This window comes from Bactrocera tryoni, chromosome 4 (genome assembly GCF_016617805.1).
Source record: "Bactrocera tryoni isolate S06 chromosome 4, CSIRO_BtryS06_freeze2, whole genome shotgun sequence".
Taxonomy (NCBI): Eukaryota; Metazoa; Arthropoda; class Insecta; order Diptera; family Tephritidae; genus Bactrocera; species Bactrocera tryoni.
Window position 1 is genome coordinate 17,980,643 of NC_052502.1, and position 16,575 is coordinate 17,997,217.

Here is a 16,575-nt window from a genome sequence, read left to right on the forward strand (position 1 = left end):
AATTGAGCATCGAAAGCGGATCTAGGGTTGAACCCGGAGAAAATGGGATACAACTGCCGAGCAGTAATCAAGACAGTAACCTCGTATTGTATATCGGCCAGAAGTGTCTTTGAAAACAGGTCAGCAGTGGAAAGTGTTGCCAGAAGCAAGAAGCTTTACTTCTACTCTGTGTCAGGTTATAAAGGCATTGGGGAATCCATGCATTGCTTATACGACAAACTGAACAGAAGTATGGTAAAGAACATTAAAACTCGATGAAACGAGCTACCTGGGTAAACCGCATGTGCGAAAGTGTAGATTGGAAGTATACAAAATGACTATTGGCACTCGATGGATGAGACTGTAGGAACATGAGCGGCCGGATATCAGCTGGAGAAGTACCCATTAGTGTTTAAGACTAACTTAAACTCAACTTTCAGATCGCTGCAGTGCTTTTCAAGCAGCGTTATGGTAACAGTAGACCTTATTGCTTCGGAGTGCAATCTCCATCAGAAGATTATTTTACTAGAGGAGTGATACTAGCCTAGAGCGTCGTCACCATATGTCTACATGTTTCGTGACAGCACTTGATATGCTTGCCTAGCTAAAGCGGATTATCATAACACTTGGAACTTGGATTGAAATTTTCTTCTATATACTAGTGGGCGGCTGAATTTTGCGTGAGTTTAGGACATGCATTGAACCCTAATAGACTGCAAGAGATCCAGTGGGCTGCAAATCTTCAACTATATTTGCTTTTGCCTAGTTGTAGGAGCCCTAACCGAAAATAGTAACCAAGGGACACCCATTCAATGACACTTAGAATAGAATTCCAAGTTATGACCTCATATCTTAAGGCTTTCAGGAGAATTGGCTAAAATTGTAAGGTGAGGATTGATTCGAGGCGATTAGCCGGATCCGTCTTTCTCTTTATATACGCCAACCAGTCCTTCTGTTTTCGAGATATCGATTTGAAATTTTGCACAAGTTATTTTCTTTCCAAGAAGCTGCTTATTTGCTAAAACTGCTGATATCGCACAACTATAACATACAGCTGCGATATAAACTGACCGATCGAAATCAACTTCTTGTAAGAAAAACTTTTTCTTTCGACGAGCTATCTCTACCAAATTAGGTATGAGTTATTATTTAAGACAACGGGGAAATCTCCGAAGAAATTATTCCGATCAGGATTGAGATAGCATATAGCTGCCACACAAACTTAATGATCAAAATGAAGTCCTTATAACAAAAACTTTTAATTTTGACAAAGTATCTTCACGAAATTTGGCACAGATTATTATGTAAAGCACCGATACAATATCCGAGAAAATTTTTCATAGCGGACCCCCATGGCATATATCTGACATACAAACTGAAGGATCAGAATGAAGTTATTGAATGGATATTTATTTTATCTATCAGGAAGTTAACGGTTTTTCTTGCTTTTTCTTTAAAATTAAAAAAATTTTCGAATTAGTAAAAATAGATGAATACTGCTTATCTTCAACGGTCTCGTCGTGATAAGACAGAGGCGAAAGCTTAGAAGCTACTGATGATGAAGTTGAATTTATAAAAAAAGGATCCAAAATACTATAAATTTGTGTACTACAGACTACTACTCGAAATTTAATTTACTAGTGAAAGATCTCCAATATTTTTGCATGTGTATGTGTTACCGCTGGTTGCTGGCGCGTCTTAATGTTTTATGCAAAAATACCGAAAATATTTTGATTTCCTTCCAATTCCATTTTCTATACAGACTTTTGAGCAAATATTTTGCCAAATCTAGTAAAGCTGCTACATAAACACATGCACAGACATATTTGAGCACACACTCATTTGATGGCTGATGAAGATGTGGAGGGAGAGGCAAATGCGCGCTAACAATGAAATTGTTATTTACCTACATTCGCAAGCATTTTCCTTTTTGGCATACAAGTTGCAAATTCATTCAGAAAAATGGAAAAACAAAAAGAAAATGGAACACAGAGAGCAAAACTGAAACAAACACTTCAACTTACTTTGAGCATGAAATACTCAAACGCTGCTGCACTAACGCGCGCTGGCATTACCAACTACAAGTGTGGTTATGCAAGCCACACATACTTACATATTTAGTTGGTCCACACACATACTCTTATATTCATAAAAGCCTTGGTATTTGTGTGCTTGCCAAAAGTGGCGGGTGTTACTTGACTCTACGGCCCTGACGCTCATGCAAGCCTCACTAGAAAGGGTATAACGGTACACATAATCACACACGCACTCACATGCCTGATAAGCACCGCAAAATTCGTTGAATTTTTAAGAGTTGTTGCACACCACTATTTGTTGCACACATATGCAATTTTTTTTTGTTTCCATTTTTTATTATTTTTTCGTTTTAATTTTTTTTTTGCTTTATTTGCTATAATTTTAAACATTCCTCTGTTGCATTTTTTATTTGCAGTGCCTCAGCTTTGCGTAAAACCACTTCTGGATGCTTTCAATTCCATAGCTGCAACATCATCAGCCAGCCAACGAACCAACCAATGCAGTGCCCTGCCACACTGTGCTCCACTCTGCCATGCCCTCTGTTGTGCAACATGCTAAATGTAGCTGGAGTTGTATGGCAGTTTGGCATAAGGACAAGGTCGCCTACTATTGCCTGACGGCGGGCACTGCCATGCCGCTGCACTCCGAAACTCACTCAGCCATGCGCAGGCACTGGCTCACTCATTCAGCCGCTCACTCATGCGTGTGTCGAGAATGCATCAAGTCATTGCGGCATTATATTGCCATTGCTCTGTTTGTCGTTGCTGCTATTGTAGTTGTTGTTCTTGTTGCATTGCAAATATTTACTACTCGAGGCAGGCGACCCCAAAAATTATTTGCTCGTGCTGTCGTGCGATGGAGGGTGCTCACTACAGCCGCCCTTCCGTCTCGTGCTACAAATCGCTTGCTCATATGTGCGTTCAACATTTTCGGAGCGTAGCCCACTTTGCTTTTGTATAAATGTTTGCTTACACAACATAGGTCTATTATATTGTATTTCCTTTAAGGAAACTGTAGCGAAATTATGAACGCATGCTATTATTGTAGAATGTAACGGATTCACTCAATTACAGTGAATCTTTTCATCTTCAAATTATCCGGTTTATATACGGTACAAAGTGTACTATTTATCGTCTATTTATTGCTCTTTTCTGTATTATTGGCAGACACTTTGCGACATATGCGATCTCAAAAATCTTCACTCGTTGGAAATTCAGTTTCAGTTTTGTGGCCTTCTTCTTCGCCCTTTCGCCATTCCTCTGCTCGGTAACTTTGTTATCTCTCAAAAATTTTGCATATGGAGGCAGCAACATAGTGAGGATGTTGGATTCGATACAAGAGAGTTATGAGATATGTACCCCATTGCCCATTGTAAATGGCTCAAAACCAAGACACACAAGAAATTCTTTTATTAAGACCTGGATGAAGATACATGGAAAAGTTAGTCATTTAGTAGACGAATAAACGATTTTCAAATATGGGGATGTTTAAGAATATTTCAAAGTCAAATCTTTTGTGGCTTCGATTTCAGCATCTATAATAAGAAGCAAACGCTTGTCATTAAGGAGACAATTTTGGACTTGGACTTGGATTTAGACATCCTTCTTTCATTCTTCGTAAGCTCCATCTTCCGCATTGCCCCTCGTGTGGCTTCTGCCGCTTGAGAAGGTTGAGACTTATCCGTATCCGGAAAAAGAGTACAGAGTGGCAGAATGAATGGGCAGTTTTGCCGGATAATTCTCAACCTTCTCAAGTGGCAGGAGCTGTCCATACTGCCACTCTGTACTCTTTTTGCTCATGTTGGCATGCTGATTAGATTCCTGTTCAGTGTGTCTGCCACGGATGCATACTATAAGCTTTGTTGCACAGCTACGACTGACTTCAGTTTCGTTGTTGTCTGGACTAAATTTTACCTAGGCTATTACTATTTTCTGAAATAATTGAACCTCTAAGATTCTGGCAGAAATTTCTCCACAGTTGCTGGCTATTCCACTTCGCACCTCAGGTCTACCTACATTTCCAATCGACTGGCTGAAATTCCTCCACAGTTGCTGGCTATTAAACTTCGCACCTCAGGTCTACCTACATTTCCAATCGACTGGCTTCTGCCGACTCTTTTACCATCCGTTGCTGGGTATTAAAGTGTTTTCAGAGCGGTACAAGTATTTTCAATATGAACATGAACCATGAGAAACACTGTTCAATTTCGAGGTAGTTTCCTATTAACTTTCATCCACGTGGTCGTTTTTAATCCCATAGTTATTACTGTTAAGAAGATAAGGCGAGGATAGATGAACGCTATTGTGGGGTAATATGTTCTGTTGTATGTAGCAAAGACGGAGTGTTTCCAGTGTACACACACAATATCCATCAGAGGCATGTTCGGCATTATCGCTCCAGACACATCTGGAACGTGTCATCTCCGGACGCTTAGGTGACGAATATCTCCACTGCCAGCCCAGGGTTCAACCAAATAAACAGTGGCAATGAAATTAGAACTTTCGAAATGGTTGGTGGATTCTCAATCCGGAGACAGTCAGGCAGCTTGATGAATTTTCATATGTTGGAGTCTAGTACTACAGATAACCATATTTCGGGCCCGGCGTAGTCGATCAGCCTCAATTCATTTGAGGATGTTTCATCATGGAGGCTGAATTCACCGTCTATTGTGGCATATACCTTATTCTTCTGGCGTTAAAGTCGACAAGTACGATTTTGACATCGGGGCGGGGGTATCTCTCATAGGTCTGCTCCATAGAAAACATCATTTGTCATATCGGCCTTCTCGTCCTCAGCGGTATGTTGCGCAATTTCGCTTTGATACGGATTGTGGCTAGACGTTTATTCACCGGGGTGAATGCCCGGACTCGGCTACGGAGTCTCTCTCCCATCACGAATCCTACATCGAATTTGCGCTATTTTATATGGCCGCTTCAGTCCATGTCCCCTCCATCGCATTTCTTGAACTGCGGTGATGTCAGCTTTTACTCTAACAAGGACATCAATCAGTTGGACAACGGCACCTTCCCAATTAAGGGACCGGTTATTCTAAGCGTATGCCCTTATATCGTTATCCTTAATTCGTTTGCTGTGGTCGTCATCAAAAGGGGGTCTCTCATCCGAGATACTGTTTCCTTTTCAAGGGGATGTTTTTTACGTGGCGAGTTCCAAACCAAGCGTATAAATCTGGAGAGGGTTGGTTCGCTTTTTTACTTTAGTTCAAACGGATGTTCTTTGGCTACTACGAGGATACTTGGTTTGAGACCGGAAGTCATAAGCTGCTTGACCTATATGAATGTAAAATAATAGTTTCTGGCTACTTCCAAGTGAATGGCGCTCAGAGAACTTTCCTCACTTGCGTGAACTAATACACCTGACTACGTCCTTCAAACTTTAGGAATAGTTTTAAAAGCATAATTCTTCACTTTGAAATTCGAGCTATGTCTTTTTCAGTATTTTGTGAAGAGTATTACGGATGAATCACAAATAGCTTTTACGTTTGATTAATTTCTCACGTAAACTATGGTTTACTTCGTTAAAGTAATAATCCACAATTTAGAAATATTTCCATCAATATATCCCCCAATAACTTAAATTCCTCAAAAATAAAGCCAATTTATATAATATTAAATTTTTATCAGAACAATTGTAGTAATATACTGGCTGCCATCAAAAAAGTTACGGCAATTTTATACTTTTGCTATGAGCTAATAAAAAGGCGACATTAACTTGCTGAAAGTCAAACCAGAAGACATTAACATCACTGAGCTTGCGTTAACATTTTACTGCGAGGCGCTTGCTTGCGCCACACACTACTTCACCACGCTTAACTAACACTACAACATTTTCTTTAATTACAGCATTTTTCCTGCGTAAAATCTCAGCACATTAAAGTCGCGCAATAATTTTTAAGTCAAAAGCGCATAAAAAACTATATAACCAAATTTTAAAGAAAATAAACGAAACCGAACGGAGTGGAAAGGCTGCCGGACGGGTCGACTGCGACAAGTATGCGTGCTGCATGGCGCGCTTCGGTGATCTTGCCGCAAGCATAAGCGACTGTGCAGCAGCACTAACATATAACGGGCGAGTATATGTGACAGGGGGGAGGGGAGCCGGCACTGGGGTACAGAAAAATTAAGTGCTGGCTCGTTAAAGACTTTTACAACACTGTCACTGCCATTGCCAGCGACGCATTCTGGATGTCGCTGTCGCTGTCGCTGTCGCTGCCACTGAGACGGCCACATTGGTGCTGCATGGGCTGCCGCAGGCGAATGCTTAAAATGGCAAATACGCGTAACAAGGCAATAACAGTGACGGCAAAAATGCAAAAAAGCGGAAAAAATTAAAAAATAAGGTAAAAAAAAGCAAAAACAACAAAAACACATCGGTGGCGGCAACAAGAAAGCAGAGCGCATGCAACCAGAATCGGTTAAGCGGGGAGAAAAAATCTGTGGCAAATGTTTAAAAGCCGCAGCGTCCAATAGTTGCATTGCGCGGTTGCAAGTGTGTGAATGTGTGTGTTCGTTAAAATTGTTAAGCGAGTGTTGAACTGCAGGTCCATGCGTGCATGCATGTGTGTGTGTGTGTGTGTGTGTCGAGTGTTCGTTAGCTGGGTTATTATTGTGTGCGGGAGGTCAATAAAACTGCTGGCAATTCATTCTTCATTGCCATACACCGAATTATACTGCCGAGGTGCAATGAAAGTGCCAGTAAGGAACCAAGTGTTGGAAAAAAGTCAAAAAGACGACGCATTTAAATGGTGGATAAGAAGAGTAAAACTGCCAGACTGGCAAGCGGATTTTCAGATTTTCATATTTAAGTTACAATAAAGCTGGCATTTTTGGTAAACATTGCGTTGACCGCGGCATATTGGTGGTGCTTGGTGATTCTTGAGGTGAACGGTGAGATGAATTTGCATAGTTTAATGTAGAGGCTTTAAGGAGAACTCATGAAAATTTGTTTACATAAATGGTATGTAATACTCTTTTTCAGCAACAGCGCGCCAGTCGTTCTTCCTTTTCGCTGTTCGGCGCCAATTGGAGACTCCAAGTGTAGCCAGATCCTTTCCCACCTGTTATTTCCAACGGAGTGTGGGTTTTCCTCTTCCTCTGCCTCCCCCGGCAGGCACTGAATCGAAAAGTCCAAGGCTGGAGTGTTCTCCTCCAACCGAACAACATGACCGCTGTCTTTTAATTCGCTGAAGTATGTTAGTTTGATCGCACATCTCGTACAGCTCATCATTCTATAGACTGCGGTATTCGTCTAAATTTTCTGCAGAACCTTTCTCTCGAGACCTCATAACTCGACCGCTTTGCTGCTCTTTAGACGGGCAATTGCTATTCGAACTTCTTCGTGGTCGGGGAAATGGAGCATTTTTTTCTCCACAGCGACACGCCAGCCTTCATCGTACCAGCTGTTTTTTTGCAATTTCCGATGGTTTCGTGTGTAGCTGTACGTACGGTGCTTGCAATGCCGTCCCACAGTTCACTTTTACTGAGTTGCTGACGAGTGCTCTCAGAGAGCAGGAGTGCAAGTCGAGTAGAAAATTCTTCGGCTGCTTACTGTGATTGCAGCTTCTAGGCGACGAACATTCCTTGCGTTTGTTGACGTGCCTTTGTTGCTGCACAGCGGCGGGTGCGTATCTTCGCTGCAAAAAGATAAGTGGGTCGTGTCTATGCTAGAACCGCGTACGCATGTCTCAAACACTGGGTCTTTTGTCCATCACAACATGATCAATCTGGTTGGTGGCTTTTCGATCCGGAGACAGCCAGTTAGCTTGATGAAATTTCCTATGCTGAAATCTAGTACTACAGATAACCATATTTCGGGTTCCGGCGAAGTCGATCAACCTCAACCCATTTGGGAATGTTAATTTCACTCCACCATCTCCATGAATCCCACTGAATTCGCGCTCCATTGTATCACCACTGTATTAATGCCACAAAAACCTAATCGTCTCAGTCCTTGTCCAGGCCATCGCTCTTCTTGGACGGCGGTGATGTCAGGCTTTACTCTTACAAAGACATCAACCATCTGGACAGCGGCACTTTGCCAATTAAGAGATGGGTCATTTCAGATGCATGTCCTTAAATCGTAATCCTTAACTAGTTTGCAGTGGTCGTCATCAAAAGAGCGATCTCTCATCCGAGGCTGTTTTGTTCCTTCATTGGGGATGTACAATCCTGGAGGGACGACTCGTCTTCCCACTTTAGCTCGCCTTAAAACGAATTTTTTCCGGCTATCCAGAAGATACTTAGTCTAAGGCTAAAAGTCGTGAGCTGGTTGAGCCATATGTAGAAGAAACGTTTCTGGCCACTTCCAAGTGAATGGCGCTGAGAGGACTTTCCTCACTCATATTTATGATAAAACAGTTAGACAAAAACATTTTCTCTTAGTTTAAATTAAAAATTAGGAAAAACGTGAACGTCGGTTGCTCCTAAGTTGTGAAGGTTATTCAAATACAAGCGACATTTTAAAAGACCTTGATTCCGATAGTTCAGTTTGTTTGGTCGGTATATGCTGTAGTAATTTGATCTGAACAAATTCTTTGAATATTTTAAAGCAATGTTAGATAAGGATCCATACTAAATTTCGAGCAGATATCTCGATAATAGAAAAGTTTTTCACACAATCAACTGATTCCGATTATTCATTATTAGTTTCTAGTAAACATAAGGAGACGACGGTGCCCAAAAAATAAGGTTACATTGTATTTATTTTGAAAATTCTTTATTTATTCTTCGAAATCAATTTCATCCCCTTCAAAGTAATCCCTCCCGATGCAATGCACTTATGCCAACGGATTTTCCAATCTTCGAAACACTGGTTGTAGTCACTTTCCGGGATGGCCTTCAGTTCCGTCTTCGCTGCGGCTTGAATCTACTCTATCGTATAAAAACGGTGTCTTCGGAGCAGTCTTTTGAGCTTGGTGAACAGCCAGAAGTCGCACGGCGCCAGATAAGGTGAATATGGTGGTTGCGGAACGATATGGTTTGAGTTTTTGGCGAAATGATCACGAATTACGAGGGCAGTATGGGATGGTGCATTATCGTGGTGTAAAAACCAATAATTGTCTTTCCACAATTCCGGCCTTTTTAGGCGGATAGCGTTACGCAAACGACGCATAACGTTCAAATAATATTCTTTGTTGACCGTTTGACCGGTTGGAAGGAATTCATAATGCACAACACCACGATAATCGAAGAAAACAGTCAACATGACCTTGATTTTTGAGCGACTTTGGCGCGATTTTTTTGATCTCGGCTCTCTTTTGGCACGATATTCGCTCGATTGATCGGTTGTTTCGGGGTCGTAAGCATAGATCCAAGTCTCATCGCCAGTTATAATGCGTTTCATGATACCCTGGTAGTCGGAAAGCAAGGTTTTATACACTTCAACGCGACGCCTTTTTTCCAAAAAATTCAATGTTTTCGGTACCAGTCGAGATTTGACGCACTTGAGGCTCATAACATCCTTCAAAATGGTATTGGCTGAGCCTTTCGATATGCCAACTTCATCAGCAAGGTCTCTAATTGTTAATCGACGGTTTTTCGACACCAAATCTTTGATTTGTTGAACGTGAGCTTCGTCGGTTGAGGTTGATGGTCGCCCTGGATGCTCTTCGTCTTCGACACGTTCACGGCCGGCTTGGAACTCACTATACCACTTGTAAACATTTGTTTTAGGCATAGCCTCATCACCAAAGGCTTTCTGCACCATCCTCAACGTATCGGAAGCAGAAAATTGATTCCGTAAACAAAAGTTAATGCAAATTCTTTGCTCAACAAATTTCGACATCGCAAAAAACGAAAAACTCACTTTTAGCAGCTCACAAAACGACACGTATCTAAAACACTAATCAATATTTTGACATGAAATTTGATATAAATGTGACTGACAGTACTACCAATCTAAAAAAAAAATAATTCTCCAAATCCTTCAACGCGCGCAGTTTAAATTCAAATGTCACCTTATTTTTCGGGCACATATGTATGTATAAATGATCACTAAGTGTTACGAGCTGAGTCAATTTAGCTATCTATAGCAGTCTGTTTGCTATTGATCCCTAATTTTTGGAGATATCGATATTGAACCACAATAGCATATATCACTAGCTGCCATGAACGATCAAAATCATGTTATTTTATATAAATTTCTTTATTTGTTAGGGCTACAGCCGAAGTTAACATTTCTTTTTGTTTGCATTTTATTGCCAGACAGTTAAAGTGCCACGCTATAACCCTCCCATGTTACAATAAATATAGCAAACAGTCTATAAATTATTTGTTGAAAGTGAAATTTCATAAATGTCACGCCATAAAAAATATATACATATGTATATTGAGAAGTCATAAAGGAGCTACAACAGTCGACAGTTTACATATTAGTTTGAAGTCATAATAATTTTTATAGGGTTCGGTATTTAAATGAACACATATTTAAATTTATCGCATGCAATAAAAAGTTTATTTGCAATTTGTTAGATTTTTACTCTATGTTGACCAGTATGAATTATAGAGATCGTTGATGGTGTTAATATAAGAGCGTGTAATAATTTTATGGCAAAAAGTAGTCGTTTAGGGTGGGTAAAAAAAACTGGAAAATAATACTTTCGAGTTGTCACGGTGTTAGAGAAGGAGAAGTGGTATTTGACTTGAACAAAAGCAGTGGCAGTTGCACCAATGGTAGAAATAGAGATTATGATTGTTTGGTTCTTTAACTCTTCACCTAATTTGTAAACTCTTCGAAAACTCATCCACCAAAAATTAATATAAAAATGAGACAACGAAAAGGCGTCATGAAGTCACCGCTTTTTAAAAGACTATTGTTCAAAATACAAGATATTTCTATAGTCATATTGAATATAGAAAAAATAGTATTTGGATGCAATAGAAAAGCAAATTCTGATATTCTACAACAGATTAATACTGCGTCTACGCTTTGCGCATTCATTTACCGACAGGAATCAGGTTAGGTTAGAGTTTTTCGCTGATGCCAGATATTATATGTTTGTTAAACTTCTGCAGTCAAAAGCAGGTCACTTGTGATGCTAGTGAACTCCTGTAATTGCTCTGTATGTCGCAAAAAAGCATCTGAATTCATGAAAATATATTTCATTTATATTCCCAGTAGTTCACCTCTGCGGAGATGTGAGCTCCAAGATGTTTTAGGCTAGGTTTCGGAAAGGCATAAATGTAAAAAGGAACTATTAAGGTATAATAAGCTTTTTCCTGCTTATAGGGAATGAACCATTAATGTTGTGTGGGGTGAATGATCTTTCGATTGGTGTATATGAGGCTGTTGTGGACAATTGAGTCCTTTTGATAGTGATATGATCGGTGTACACGCACTTAATGAAGGTGTAATTTCCTCAAGTTCAAGTTTGGAGTCCTTTGCGTAAGCCGCGTTCAGACGACGAAAATGTTTGGCTGAACAATAAAAGTAGAGTTTTCTGCATGACTTTTGTTTTTGTTCTCGTACCAATTCTCGATCACCAGTCCAAAGTAAGACGGAACTGGAACTGGAAGTGATTTCGGTTATAAAATTCATCAAGTCTTCATTTTGTTAACACGTGGAGTAGTAGATATCTCACTTAAAATTTACCTTTTATCACGGTTTATTGGAGAATATAGTGGTGGCTTTGGCCTTAAATCCGAGTTCAGAGATATTTCGTCTTATCCTCTACTCTTATAGAAGATGGTAACTTCAGGAGTAGATTGAAAAAGTTGCACGATAGGGAGTCGCTTTGTTGTTTGGCGATACCTTGTTTGGTATCGAACGGTCTCTCATCCGAGGCTTTTTGTTTTCTTTTCATTGGCGTGTTTTTTACGTGGCGGGTCCCAAACCCAGAACACAACCTTGGGGAAAGATATTTCGCCTTTAAACGGAAGTTGTTTGGCTACCCAAAGGATACTTGGTCTAAGACCTGAAGTCGTGAGCTGCTTGAGCTTGCTTGTAAGAGAAACGTCTGGCCACTTCCAAGCGAATGGCGCTCGGTGAAATTCTCCACATGACTAAATCCTCTAACGATCGATAATGAGCGGTCAATATAAGCATAAGATAACTGAAAACTAGTTTCATAAGGCGTACCATTACACAATGGGTCCAATCGGAAGAGAATAATGCTATGTAGGGGAAAACTAATTTGGTTACTTTGTATGAGAGAATTTCTAATATGATGAGGTGTATCAGCTGAACATTTTCTTTTAAATTTTCAATTTATTTATAAACTTTAAACACAAAATATAGATAAAATATTAAAAAAAAAAAAATTCAGATAATTTTTAAAATTATTTACAAAGTAAGAGGCGCACTCTTTCAAATGCAACGCTGTAATCACTCTTCGCACATAAATTGGTATGCGCTTACGGCCAACCACACCACTAAAAATTTAAATTTTTTGCACGGCTTCTTTGTACATTTTAGTCAGACATTTTAATTTTTTAGGCTCGATTTTCAAAAGGCTTAGCCACAGGCAATTCACTCGACCGCCAACTCTTTTCAACACTTTTAGTGCATTTTTCACTGGCACATTGCTTTTTAGCATATTTTTAGGCGTTCGCGCTTTTTATGTAAATTTTTTGTATATTTTTATGGCCAGAGCAAAGCAAAAAACAAAAAAACACACCAAAAACAACAAAACAAAAGGCGCATTCAAATGAGCGTGGCAGCAAAAAGCTTGCAATTTCTACATGCGGCCTGCAAATGGCAAATGATTGGTTGCATGCAGCAACATGAGCAGGGCAAATGAGTGCGGGTGGCAGTCACTTGCAGCAGCAGTTGCAGAAACAGCCTTGCAACCAGCCACCGCCGCCAGTCAGCAATGCCACCAATGCCAAAGCCATACAATATTTCACGGTAACTTGCATTTGCCGCCGACTGCAGGCTGCTGGCTGACGGCTGCCTGCAGCAGGCGCTACGTGCAACAGCAACGGCGCGTCTTTTGTCGCCGCCACTCGCTCACGCCCCAAATAGCGGTAACACTGTAAGGGCTAATGATGTTGGCAGCCAGAGTAGTGGCAGCAGCGCTTTTTGGTTGTTGTAGGAGTTATTGTTGTTGTTGTAGGATTTGTTATTGTTGTTGTTTTTACTGGCTGTGCTGTTGGCGTTGTTGGTGATGATGATTGCCTGTGTAATTAGCATTTTTTGTTGGCCGTTCGCCTTGCCCGCACACGAGCCTTGCATACGCTTAGGCGCTGAGCAGCTGCACTGGCTGGCTTCTGCCTTGTTTTTGCGCTCCTTCCACAGCCAAGCGCTCGATAGTGCGCTTTGTTAATGCGCAGCCATAAAAATGTGAGCTTTGAAAATATATATTTTTGGTAAAAAAAATTTTAATTGGCATTTTAATTAATATCCATTTGCATTTCACATTTCGCATTTCAGATTCGCCATTGCGCAATGCGAAAATTTAATTAATTACACACTTGGAAATCAGTCAAATCGTCAGGCAACCAAGCCGTCAAATAACGGTGTTTGGCAGCAGCCTAACTGCAGCCAACAAGCGTCAGCTTCTATTTGCGGCCTAACCCAGCAATGCGCGTTCGGCTTCGTGATGCTAACGGTAAATACAACTGCATATATATATATGTATATGTATGCATGTGTATTGGTGTGTGGCAACATTGGTTGACAGCTAGCGGTAATGTGACCGCGGTGCATGCAATTCGAGTGCATTGCTCGTCAATCGTCGCTCGTCGCTCGTCAGCAGCGTGTTAGTAGTGTTGCCACCCACGCAAGCCTAGCGCACACACTCACACACCCACTCGAAACGCATGGGTAAATATTTGTTTGTTTGTGTGCGTGTAAGTCATTGAGCGGGAAATGCGGTCGGCAATTCACTGCTAATCCAATCGCATTTACATATGTATGTGTGTGCCGTGAAGTAAAGGTGTATTTGTGCGCTCACCCAAAGGCATGTAAATACGCGCTGAATATTTGTGTATCTGCGTGTGTGTGTGTGTATGTGGAAACGCTGTTTACCGCTTATTTTGATGACAAATATGTTCCACACACATCAACCACTAATGAGTTGCTGCAAACACGCTCACAGTTATGCACTGGCAATTCACTTTGTGCGCCGCCTGATTAATATCTAAATTTACCGCAATAATTTCATAAGTAGTGAGCGCACACTAGTAGTCACCACCGAAATTAGCATATAATCCATAAAATATCGAAATGAATTCGCTGAATACTCACAATATATGGAAATTATTTCGATTTGTAGAAAATGATTTGTTCTCTCTTTAACGCTAATTCGTTTTTAAGCTGGCGCTAACGATTATGACTGGCAACACTTTTGGTGTTTAAATTAGGTGAGATGCAGGTGACACAACTCTAGATCATCACTTTGGGAGCACATCTTCAAGAGCGACCTATACCAGTAAAACGATTCAGAACCAACTAATTGAATGCTGCAGGGCAGAGATACTGGACAAAATTTTGCAACTAGTGGCTCGTGCTGAGTTTTACACGATTGTTTTCGATGAATCTCCAGATTTGTCGGGAAAAGCTCAGGTAATACTATCATCCTGCCAATTATTACGTAGAAGTAGAATTTCCGTAAAAATATAATAATTGATGCCTATTGTCTGAACTATCGGATTGTTCCAAAGAAAATAAACAGAAATTTACAGAAGAATAATGTTTCTCGTTACAGATTAGCATTGTACTCAGATACGTCGATTTTTCTTCTGGCGAAGCATGCATACGAAAAGACTTTGTATCTATTTTGGACGCATTCGGTCAACTTTCGAAGAATACTCTCGCGGAGGGCACAGAATCAGAAGAAAGCGAGGTTGAAGATGGATTAATGGCTTACAGGACTGCTGGAAAAAATTACCGAACCGATGAAGAATTGTCTCTAAGTGGATCTACCATCGAGGGGATTGTTCTTGGAGACATGAAGAAACTGAATCTCCGAATGGAGAAATGCGCTTCGATAGGGACTGATGGATGTGCGGTCATGCTATCAAATATCGGAGCAGTCAACGAAATTCGGAAAGAAGCAAAAAATGCTGTCATGACTCTGTTTCTCGCACAAACTCAACGACAGTATTTCAAAGTCAGTGATAGTACGATTAATCGATAACGTTGCCAGTGCCATACGAGAAGTCGACGTCGATTCTTCAAGAACTCATTTCCAAAACGTGTGACTGTATTAGCAAAGATACTTGCTGAAAAAATTGTCCAGTTGTGTGAAATAAGATGGGTAGAGAAGCACGATGCGATATGCAAGTTCGAATTTATCGTCGGGCTCTTCTGTCTCAGCGAGATTCTATCGCTCGCCCATTCGCTCAGCGTAGTTCTTCAAAAGGAAGCAATTGATTTGGCGATTTGGCATCAAAAATGATTGGGACGTTGCTTGCCACGTTGGAAAAAAAGAGGGAAAAAAGTTGATGAAATATTCCGATTGATTTATTCAGAAGCTAAGAAAATGGCGGAAAAACTCGATGTTGACAAAACGAAACCGAGAACACTTAGTGGACAAACGAAACGCGAAAATTACGACGTGAAAACTTGCGAAGATTACTACAGGGTCTCTGTCTATATACCTCTGTCTCAAAAATTGAAATTCAAAGGTGAATTAAGCTACTGGCAATGTCACTGGCAGCAGCAACAAAAAATTGAAGGCAGCGAAATTCCAACTTCTGCACTGGAAACATTAAGAAAATGTGATGTCGACATATTTCCAACAATCCACACCTATCTCCGAGTATTCTGTACACTTCCCGTAACAAACGCGAGCTCTGAACGTTCTTTCTTTTATCTTCGCCGCATAAAAGCATGGCTTAGAACGACCATGCTTCAAGAAAGACTAGTTGGATTAGCGTTGCTTCATACGCATCATGACATCGAAATCACCGCCGAAGAAGTCATCGAAAGATTCGCAAAACTTGGCAGTCATCGTTTTGCGTTATGAAACACGCAATGTAAAAGGATTTTTCTGTTTGAATTTTTAATAAAATGAGCCCCTATGTAATGCATGCATATGGTTGACTTTTCGATTATAACCACTTTGTTTACCTAAAAATTGGAATTGATAATATTTGTTTCTTAATTTGTACTGTATTTCTCTCGCAATAATAAGTTTGAAACCCAAATGGAATAATAAACTCAATTTCCCCCCCCAAGAATCGTCTCTGGATCCGCCACTGGGTAATATGTATATATTGTACTCGTATACATTTAAATGATCAGGATGACGAGACGAGTTGAAATCCGGTTGACTGTCTGCCTGTCCGTCCATCCGTCCGTCCTGAAACTATAACTTGAGTTGAAATTTAGATATTCTGATGAAACTTGATATGCAGGTTTCATTGCACAAAAAAATAAGATTTCGTAGATGAGCGTAATCGGACTACTTACACATGCACAAATCGCCGAAACCGAAACCGAAAATGTACCATAATAAGCACTAAATTAAGATTTAACTCTAATTTGACACAGAGGGATCGGTGTAGCATTAGGCATCTGTGCGCATAAAATTTCGAAAAAGCGGGAGTGGCCTCAGTCTGATATAGTTTAATGTACATATCTCCTAAACCACTTAAGCTA